Consider the following 10,806-nt stretch of genomic DNA (forward strand, 5'->3'; position numbering starts at 1 on the left):
TTAACGCCCCTTTTCCCAAGCAATTCACCGACACTCACAATGTGAACATTGAGAGTTAGACAGCCCGTTACGGCACATAATGGGGGTGATTCTGAGTCTGGCGGGCGGCCCGCCAGCCCAGGGCAAATCATCCTTCCCACGAGGACGCCGGCTCAGAATTGAGCCGGCGGAGTGGGAAGGTGCGACGGGTGCAGTGGCACCCGTCGCGTATTTCAGTGTCTGCATAGCAGACACTGAAATGCAAAGTGGGGCCCTCTTAAGGGGGCCCCTGCAGTGCCCATGCCATTGGCATGGGCACTGCAGGGGCCCCCAGGGGCCCCGCGGCACCCCCTACCGCCATCCTGTTCCTGGCGGGAGACCCGCCAGGAACAGGATGGCGGTAGGGGGTGTCAGAATCCCCATGGCGGCGGAGCGCGCTCCGCCGCCATGGAGGATTCACAAGGGCAGCGGAAAACCGGCGGTAGACTGCCGGTTTTCCGCATCTGACCGCGGCCGAACCGCCGCGGTCAGAATGCCCTGCGGGGCACCGCCGGCCTGTCGGCGGTGCTCCCGCCGACCCTGGCCCCGGCGGTCTCTGACCGCCGGGGTCAGAATGACCCCCAATGTCCATTTTGGACATTTCACTTTGGAGATTTTACACACCTGCCATAGTGAAGCTCATCAAGAGATACTTGGCTAATAGGAAAGGTAATTGAAAAGAGTGTATGATATAGTTAACTTCTTTCTTAGTATACTCTCATGAAATGCAATATAAAAGGAGTGTTGTTTACATTTTTAAATAACTGTAGTTAGAATACATGAATCAATTCACATTAATATAGCAAGAAGTTATGAATTGCTAATTTGACAGATAGTTGCTAGTAGCCTCATTTCCTCATAGGTTGCCATAAGTGCATAGATGTGTAGAGATGATGAGTTCTTCATATTCCCTATCTTTCTTGATGGAGAAGTACAGTGTGATACAGAAGAGCAGAGGATGTGGCACAGGCCAAAACAGGGGTCTTTCACTAGACTATTCTCCGAAAGGTGTTCTTAAGGAGATTATTGAAATTACCTTCTGTTAGGCCACGTGTCCTTAAACTCATTTAGGCCAGATCTGAGTGATAGTCACAGATGTGGCCAAGAATAGCAAATCGGCTGGCCGTCATTAGTAACAGGGTGAGTAGGAGTCAGTGAGACAAAGCCCTTGTAAAGCTATAGATCACAAATGTCAAAAGCAAACAGAAGAAACAAACCATAGAAAGGAGAAGCAAATTGGTACATAAGGAATTAACCCCTTAACGTTTGTCTTCCCACCTTGCTGAGCCTTTTTATGGCTATTTGGGGTAGTTCACTCTCACAGCTCCATAATATTTCTTTCCACATAAGGTATCAATGCCAAATGTGTCCTTTTTACAACATCCTGGGAATTCTACAGATACCCAAGGTTTGTGTATTCCCATGTCGGGGACCAAGAAAATAGGCAAAATATAGATGAATTCAGGAAAAATAGGAAAGAAGTGCTTTGGATAAAAGTGTTTATTTTTTCCCCCTAAAAATGGCATCAAAGAATGGTTTACTGTGCTAAAGTCATTAAAGTCATCATTTTCCTAGATTTCAGGAACATGCAGACCTGAAACAAATATATATTTTTTAATCAAATTTCTGCATTTGTTAAAGAGGTAGGCAATTTTTCTTATTTTTTGTGCTCTCAACCTCCTTCTAGTTTGTGGTGAAAACCAGTCTGAAACCTATTGGTGATCTAGAAATAGATTTGTGAAAAGTAGAAACAATTGCAAATTAAGCAAGGGGTCATATGTGTGGATCCCTCAAGACTTTCCCAAAAGAAGCTAACTGTTTACTTAAAGAAATATTGAAAATGAGTAGCAAAAATTGGTCATTTCTGACAATGCTTAACTGCATAACTTTTTGTCATGATGGCCAATTAGACCCGTCTAGTTAGACCCTTCTAGTTGTGGCACTATATAGGCATTTGTAGGTTCTGAGATGCATCGTACAATGGTTTTTCACTATGTACCAAGTATTGACCAATTCAAATGGTGAAATATGTAGAGTGAAAAATGGGTATTAAGGAACCCTATGTAGCTGCGGTATTTGAGGTCGTGCTGTTGAGCCACTATTGCACACCTATGAATCACACACAATTTTGAATACTAGACAACCTGGTGATTCCAGGGTGATGTGCCTCCCATGAGTCTTGCCAGGTTTTCTTACCCACAATGTCCTGCAAACCTCAAACTTTGCCTGAAATCACATCATTTACTAACGTTTGTGCTGAAATTGTTTGGAAACCACAGGAAAACACAAAGCGGCATATTTATACTCCGTTTGCGCCGAATTAGCGTCGTTTTTGTTCGACGCAAATTCGGCGCAAAGCGAACGCCATATTTATACTTTGGCGTTAGACGCGTCTAGCGCCAAAGTATGAGGAAAGAGCGTCATTTTTTTGCGTGAACGCCTTCCTTGCGTTAATGAGATGCAAGGTAGGCGTTCCCGTCCAAAAAAATGACTGCGACACAAATGCGTCGTATTTATACTCCCGGGCAAAAATCACGCCCGGGAGTAGGCGGGGCAAAAAAACCCGCATTTGCGCCTCTTTTTAACGCCTGGGTCAGGGCAGGCGTTAAGGGACCTGTGGGCTCAAAATGAGCCCACAGCTGCCCTCCCATGCCCCCAGGGACCCCCCCTGCCACCCTTGCCCACCCCAGGAGGACACCCAAGGATGGAGGGACCCATCCCAGGGACATTCAGGTAAGTTCAGGTAAGAATAATTTTTTATTTTTTTTATATATTGTTTTGGCATAGGGGGGCCTGATTTGTGCCCCCCTACATGCCTCAATGCCCAATGACCATGCCCAGGGGACATAAGTCCCCTGGGCATGGACATTGGGCAAGGGGGCATGACTCCTGTCTTTACTAAGACAGGAGTCATGTAAATGGCGTCTGGGCGTCGTTAAAAATGGCGCAAATCGGGTGGAGGCGATTTTTTTGCGTCAACCTGACTTGCACCATTTTTAAGACGCCCTAACGCCATTTTCCCCAACGCCGGCGCTGCCTGGTGTACGTGGTTTTTTTCCATGCACACCAGGCAGCGCCGGTCTGCTAGCACCAGCTAACGCCATTCAATAAATACGGCGCCCGCATGGCGCTTCAGAATGGCGTTAGCCGGCGCTAAACTTTTTGACGCTAAACTGCGTTAGCGCAGTTTAGCGTCAAAAAGTATAAATACGGGCCAAACTTCCTACCCCCTAGCATTGCACTACTTGTGCTGATAAATATTTTGTGCCACTTCTGTGTCTGGGCCAAGGCATGTAGCAGCCACAAGGCCATTCACTCATTCAGAGAATTTGGTATATACATTTGACAGAAGAAGGTCTTGGTATCCAGAACCTATTGTGCTATGCAGGATTACAGACCTATTCTTACCCATCCTTACCAAACACATTCAGCGGTGAATTTGGGAAGGGAAGTAAGACCTGATAACAATTGAGGAGGGAAATACCTACATTTCTCAGAAGCATTTCCTAGAGGGAATAAGTATATAAAGTGATGTACCAATGGTATTTAATTCCGATTAGACTGCCTTTAAAGGTCCCCCCTGTCCCAGCCCTATGATGGTGCTGCAACCAGGATATGCTACCCTTTCACACGTATGGTAGTTCTGTGTGCTTCTCCAAACATTTTAGAAAGAGGTACTGACCCTTATTAAAGGTACTTTAGGGTACCCACTTCCATGGGACCTTGCATTTTAATCCTGAGACCGAGACTGATGGACATGGAAGGCATGACGGGATCTGAATGAATACTCATCTGACATATATCAGGGTGGCTAAATAGGTGATAACTCTTTACTGGAAGAAACAGAACCCTGAACCTAGCTCTTTCTAGTTCCATCAGATGTGGCATTCACTAGCCATGGAGCAATTAGCACCTAAAATTGCTCACACTTATAAGAAATTTATTTCCAAATGGCAACCTCTCATAGACTATATACCTCATTAAGACTCTGGTGGTCACTAGACCACCAGACTCGCAGACGGGGGTCAGGCTGCCGCCAATGCTGTGGTCTGAGCGCCTCATCACCACCCTGGTCAGAGATCCCGGCAGTCTGGAGGTGGTGACGGTCCTAATCTGCAAGCAGCGTTCCCTGGGAATTAAGACCCCTTTCTCTACCAGCGGTTTCATGGCAGTACCAAGGCCATGAAAAGGCTGGCAGAGAACAGGGGAAGGGGGCCCCAAGGGGGGCCCTGCACTGCCCATCCAAAGTGCACTTGGAATGGGCAGTGCAGGGGCCCCCTTGGTCAGCATCATCGCAAAGCTGGTGCACCCTGTGCTACAGCATTGCCGCTGGCTCAGTTAAGAGCGGAAGACAATGCTGTAGGCTGTTTCCCACTAGTCCAGTGGGCGGAAACTCAGGTTTTCAACCGCTGACCTGGCGGGAAACTCTTAATGGGGCCGGCAGGGAGGTAGCCTGTGTGGAGGCTACCTACCTGTCAGAAGTTTGGCGGACTGTAAAAAGTGTCTGCCAAACTCACAATGAGTACCCTATGTGTCTTGTCTGGAAGACCGATGCTTCATAGTGCAGAGATTAATGGCACTACAACTTTTTGACCCACCTTTCCTTTTTCCTTTCCCCCCTTCCACCTCTAGTGGGGCTGGCTCATATCTTTTCAACTTTCTCCTGCAGGGATAATGAGCAACAGGGCCTGTTGGGTGTCTAGTAACACCCACTTGCTACCTAGATAATTCTATGCACGTCTCTGTACCCATTTTCAAGGGCAACAAGGACAACAAAGATGCTCCTGTTATTTGTTTTTCAACCTACCCCTTCCGCTATAGCCACCTGTTAGTTTTTCCTCTTCTTCTCTGATATTTCCTGATCATTTTCTTTTTTCGTTTATTGTTCTTGTCCTATTCTTGTTTATAGGGTGTTTGAGTTAGGTGGTCAGGGGTGAGTTCAGTGCTCTGTTATGTCTTGTTCTGTGTAAATGCTGATACTGACCATGACCAGTGCCTATTGGCAACAGCCACTTGGGCCTGGTATTGTGACTTTTTGCTTGTTTTATTATTCACTCTATAATGGCTCAGTTACATTGCTTTGTAATAAAAACCTAATCATAAACCTGCCTAGGCTGTGTTCTCAGTAGCGGGGGTGAGGTTCTACTTTTGCCCAATTCACAATGTAGTGGGTGGGGGTGGCTCCTGGGCACTTCATGAACAATTGTCAAACTTTTCCTAAGGTCAAAACTTCACCCTTTGCAGCACAACCTGTTTTCTTCAATACAAACCATCCTACTGCATGCTAGTTGAAGTAAAATCCAACTTGACAAACATTTCTGTCTCTGGAGGGAGCTTTGGCACTCCTATTGATGTGCATAAGGTAATGAGTAGTCCCCTCCCACTGAAGCATTTAAAATTATTTTTAGAGCTATCTCCCTCTTCCTCTAAAATTGAAGCAAGAAGGCTAGAGTGTGTTTTGGGATTAAAAGAAAACTGTTCTGTAGTCCTTAATTATCACTAAGCTATAAAAGCACCCTCATCTCTTTTAAGTTACTGAAGATTCTGAACAATTTTAAATTGTTCTGCTAGGGTTGCACTTGGTCACTTTCCTCACCCCAGCCAGCCTTCTATACCCACATTATATTAGGAGAGTAGCATTTGACACCTCAACACTGACAGGAGAGCTCCAGGCAGGCCAATCCTAATCAGCAGTCAGAGGCTTCACGAAGGGACAGTATTTTTTTTATCAAAAAATAATTTGCTATATATTTATCAAACTTCACCATTGAAACAGATTTTTAACACATTTTCAAAACAGTTATTTGAACTGTTAATGTAGCTCATTTCAAACCAAATATACTGAATTAACATATTAACTGTATTTTAGCTTTTTAGGTCTGGTGTTTGCCAAGACCTTTTGATTTTTACTAAACGTATATGTATAATAAACTTACATTAAGGAGCTTTCAAACATTTTAGCGCATAACATGAAGCACTGGCTATTTTCACTTTGAACTACAGCATTTATCCCTTTCACAAGAAGCACACCCACACAAAAGCTAGCTCCCTTCAGTGCCAGTAGTTTTGTTTATTTCATTATTACTGCTTCAGCTGCCTGTTAATTTCACTTTCAATTAATACATTTAGCCCTTTCTTAAAGACCACACCCACATACAAGCTAGTCATCTTCAGTGTCAGTGTTATTGTGTTTGCTTTATTATTACTTTAGTGTTGCCTTTGTTTTTGGATCTATCAAATGTGAGTACAGGCCCATTCCAGCTTTATCGGTTCCTGTCTATTGCCAATTCTGATATAAATCCCTTTTGAAGTTGACTTTGTTTATTTATCGGACTGCTACTTTTTTCACACCACAACACGAGCGCACATGAACACTGAATATAAGGTCATGACATCAGTGACAGCATAACGTAGTTTGAAATAGTAATTCATAGCCTAAAAATTGTATATTATCAGAGGCAGTATCATATTTATGCTGTTTTTGCAATCACTAACTATTATTAGGTTACAAGTAATAGATTTTTTTTAGGATTCAAACTCAGGTAGTGATAGAGATTTTGTTAGTAAGCATTCCAATGCTGTCAAAGTGGTTATTATCTAACTATTGGCAGGCATGTAATAGGAGAGATGTGGTCCACCAGCTAAACAAAAGAAGGGTTCCTTTCCACACCGTTCCCTCAATGAAATCTGTCAGTGGGCCCAGCACCTTAGTGCATGGGACAGGGTGGAACGTCCCCTGAATGCCCCATAATTCATTTTTGTAAACTATTAATAGTGACATATTTTGTGTGGGTACTCATATATTTAAATTTAAAGAAATGTACTCAAGGTGAGAGCGGTGAGACTTCACAACTTTGCATACCCCTATCCAAATCTTACAATGACTCAATGCTAACAAACTTAGTCAAAGGTGTCTCATTGTAGCCCATTGATTCAATCCAATGCCATTTTTCACATTCTGAATCCTCTTTCCATTTACATCCATACATACACTATGATCCAACGGTTTCTTTCTTCCAAGGCCCATCTTCTACATTTGAAAATCTCTTCCTGGTAAATTTGACAAAGTGCTGAAGTAGAGTAGTTACTTCATCTTGTATGATTCTATTTCATGTACAGTTATATAATATTGTGGTGAAATTAGCTTGAGATGCACGTTTCACAAAAAAATTTGATAACAAAAAGCTAATCACTCAATGGAAAGCTAAGAAATTGATGACAAATACATTTTATTGGGCACCCTTAGCAGACAACATTTTGCATCTTTCCATTAAGGATTTCTAATTTGGATCAGAGAAGTTTTAAGGAATGGGCAAACTGTGCAATTGCCCTGGGCCTCTAACTTCCAAGAGCCCCCCGGGAAAGCTAACTTTCTTTCCATCTCATCTCTAGATGTCTCTGTGTTTCTCTATCTTTGCCCAGTTAGATATTGGAGCCAATAGAAGAGCATATATCAGCTGTTTTTGTTTAAACAATATTCTATAAGTTTGTTTTGTAACATGACAGCTTGAACTAGGAGAACATGGGTAAAAGAAATTAAAAGTTGTTACAAATAGGGGTCCCCAAAATATATGTTGTGGGTGCCCGAAAAATCCTCTAGTCGAGGTTAAGATTGCCACTCCGGACAGCACTCCATGATATTAGTGTCAGCAGTTTTTCCCATGTCAAACAGGACCTTGGAGGGACGCACTGCCCATTTTGGAAATGCCCTTGTTTGGCTGATTTCAGTAATTTTCAATGGCTTGATTAGACTCTGTCATGGACTGCAATTGTGAAGGTATGGAAGCTATGGATCTAGGACACAGTGAAGGTTCAATCGGTGTTTTGAGACCTTGAATCCTTCAGTGGTCAAAAACAACAATAAGTAAGTCTACCACTGTAAACAAAAGAACAGCCGTTAAGCAACAGGGAAATTTCAATTCAGTGAGAGACTTTACATAGTTTATAATATACCTGTGTCCAAGGGCTCACTAGAGCAAGTTTTAGGGTCACAAGGTTGGTTACAAGTTGGGCAATTAAAGTGATCAATTCAACAGAGTTTGATGCTTTATAGGCATTTTGAATTTCCAGGATTAGAATGAGTCTTGCAGTTCAGTTCCTTAATGTCACATACTACTGTGACACATTCCATCAAGGCATTCATGGACAAACATTACAAGCCTGTGCTCCTTTCAAAAAGCAAATAATTCATAAACTCTGCCCACACATAGGGGGTCATTAGGTGTTTGGTGGACGTAAAAGGCTGCCTGCCGTACTCCTGTGGTCAGGCTTATAATTGACCCATTGCGCTTTTCATTGTCTGCAGTGCAGATAGTGTAAAGCATGCCGGGGCTGTCCATGGGGGCTACTGCCCATGCCAAGTGCCTAGGCAGTGCAGGGGGCCCAATGAGGCCCCCAACACCCTATCTCCACCAGCTTTAACATGGCGGTGCAACCGCCATGTAAAATCTGGTGGAGAGGAGGGGTTGTAATTCCCTGGCGGATTAGGAACGCCAGTCCTTTCAGTGGAGAGAAACTGGCTGTGCTGACTGTCCCACCGTTGCCCACGGTCATAATTTGGCCATCTGACCGCCGCCAAAGCAGTCAGACCACAGCTTTGGCGGTGGTGAGACCGCCAGGGTTGTAATTAGAGGCATAATATTTCTTTAGTGGAGTGAATTGTAATGTGAGATGCCAAATTTTCTTTCTATCTCCATAATTTCCCCACAAAAGTGAAGAGCACAATGGCTTTCCTTCTGCCATCATCTGCTGCTATTACCTTTTGAAGATCTGTCCAAAGAAAGTCATTGAGTAGATGATTTCTATTTTAGTGAAACACTAAATAGGAGTGGTGTATTAATGAGAGACGGACAAGTGTCGGTTTCCAATTTTGCCATCTTTTTTGCATTTTCCCTCCTTGGCCTTTATGCTAGATAATCTGTTATTAATGTAGACAACGGTGCAGAGTGTGCTGAAAGTTTTAGTAATGGTAAATCACAACCAAGTACCTCAAGCCTCAAATTTAGAGGATATAATAAATCAGACTTCCATCTAACTTATGAAAAACACTGCTATGCCATAGAATCAGAAATAATACCCTAATAGGACTCTTCATTTCATTCTAGAAATTACTCCAACTAGTCTCACCTGTTTATTTAGCACTCTCCATCCAGGAGTATGCAATCTGGTATGGGATAACCAAGCCTATTTACTTCTAATATGCAACTTCCTGTTCTATTCATGGACATAGGCGGTCATTCCGACCCTGGCGGTCATGGACCGCCAGGGCCGGGGACCGCGGGAGCACCGCCAACAGGCTGGCGGTGCTCCCAAGGGCATTCTGACCGCGGTGGTACAGCCGCGGTCAGAAACGGAAAACCGGCGGTGTACCGCCGGTTTTCCGCTGCCCTGGGGAATCCTCCATGGCGGCGCAGCTTGCTGCGCCGCCATGGGGATTCCGACCCCCATACCGCCATCCTGTTCCTGGCGGCTTTGGCCGCCAGGAACAGGATGGCGGTATGGGGTGTCGTGGGGCCCCTGGGGGCCCCTGCAGTGCCCATGCCAGTGGCATGGGCACTGCAGGGGCCCCCGTAACAGGGCCCCACTGAGAATTTCAGTGTCTGCATAGCAGACACTGAAATTCGCGACAGGTGCAACTGCACCAGTCGCACCCTTTCCACTCCGCCGGCTCCATTCGGAGCCGGCATCCTCGTGGGAAGGGGTTTCCCGCTGGGGGGGCGGGCGGCCTTCTGGCCGTCGCCCGCCCGCCCAGCGGGAAACACAGAATAACCACGGCGGTCTTCTGACCGCGCAACGGTATTCTGGCGGCTCCCGCCGGCACCGCGGTTGCCGCGGCCGGCGGGAGTCACAATGACCCCCATAGTTTTTTCTAATTATGTGCAATACATTAATGTCAAAGAAAGAAGAATTGTGTTTTAACCAACATCATTAAAACATACATATGGGTATTATTTGTTCAAATTTTGATCAACCAGTTCTCAATGAGGTTCTATTCAAATGCTGAAATGATGTTACTTTATGATGTGTGTTTCATTACAATAGTACAACAGTATAAGAAAATGGGTTTTTGTTTGAGGAGGGTGAATACCCTTCTCAAGCAACACCCTCAAACCTTTTCATGGTGAACCACAAAAGTTACTACATTAACCTGTATTTAACCCTCTGGTAGCTTGGCACAAAAGCAGTCAGGCTTCACTTGGAGGCACTGTGTAACAGTAGTTATGCAGCACATAAGCAGTATTAAACTGAAAACACAACACAAAAAAATCCCACACTCATTTAGTAAAATATAATAAAATGTAGTGAATAACTATAGACCAAACCAACAATAATCCAACGCCGAGCTATGCAATTAAAAAATGTAGGTAAGCATAGCACCTAAAAGCACAAAGGGGCATATTTATACTCTGTTTGCGCCAGAATTGCGTCGTTTTTTTGACGCAATTCCGACGCAAAACTAACTCCATATTTATACTTTGGCGTTAGACGGGTCTAGCGCCAAAGTCCATGGAGTTTGCGTCATTTTTTAGCGTGGACACCTACTTTGCGTTAATGATATGCAAGGTAGGCGTTCCCGTCTAAAAAATTTACTCCGAGGCATGTGCGCCGTATTTACACTCCCGGGCAAAATTCACGCCCGGGAGTGGGCGGGTCAAAAAAAATGACGTACGGCCGTTTTTGCGCCGTTTTTTAGCGCCTGGACAAGGCAGGCGTTAAGGGACCTGTGGGCTCGGAAGGAGCCCAGAGGTGCCCTCCCATGCCTCCAGGGACACCCCCTGTCACCCTTGC

The sequence above is a fragment of the Pleurodeles waltl genome, chromosome 1_2 (assembly GCF_031143425.1).
Source record: "Pleurodeles waltl isolate 20211129_DDA chromosome 1_2, aPleWal1.hap1.20221129, whole genome shotgun sequence".
Lineage (NCBI taxonomy): Eukaryota > Metazoa > Chordata > Amphibia > Caudata > Salamandridae > Pleurodeles > Pleurodeles waltl.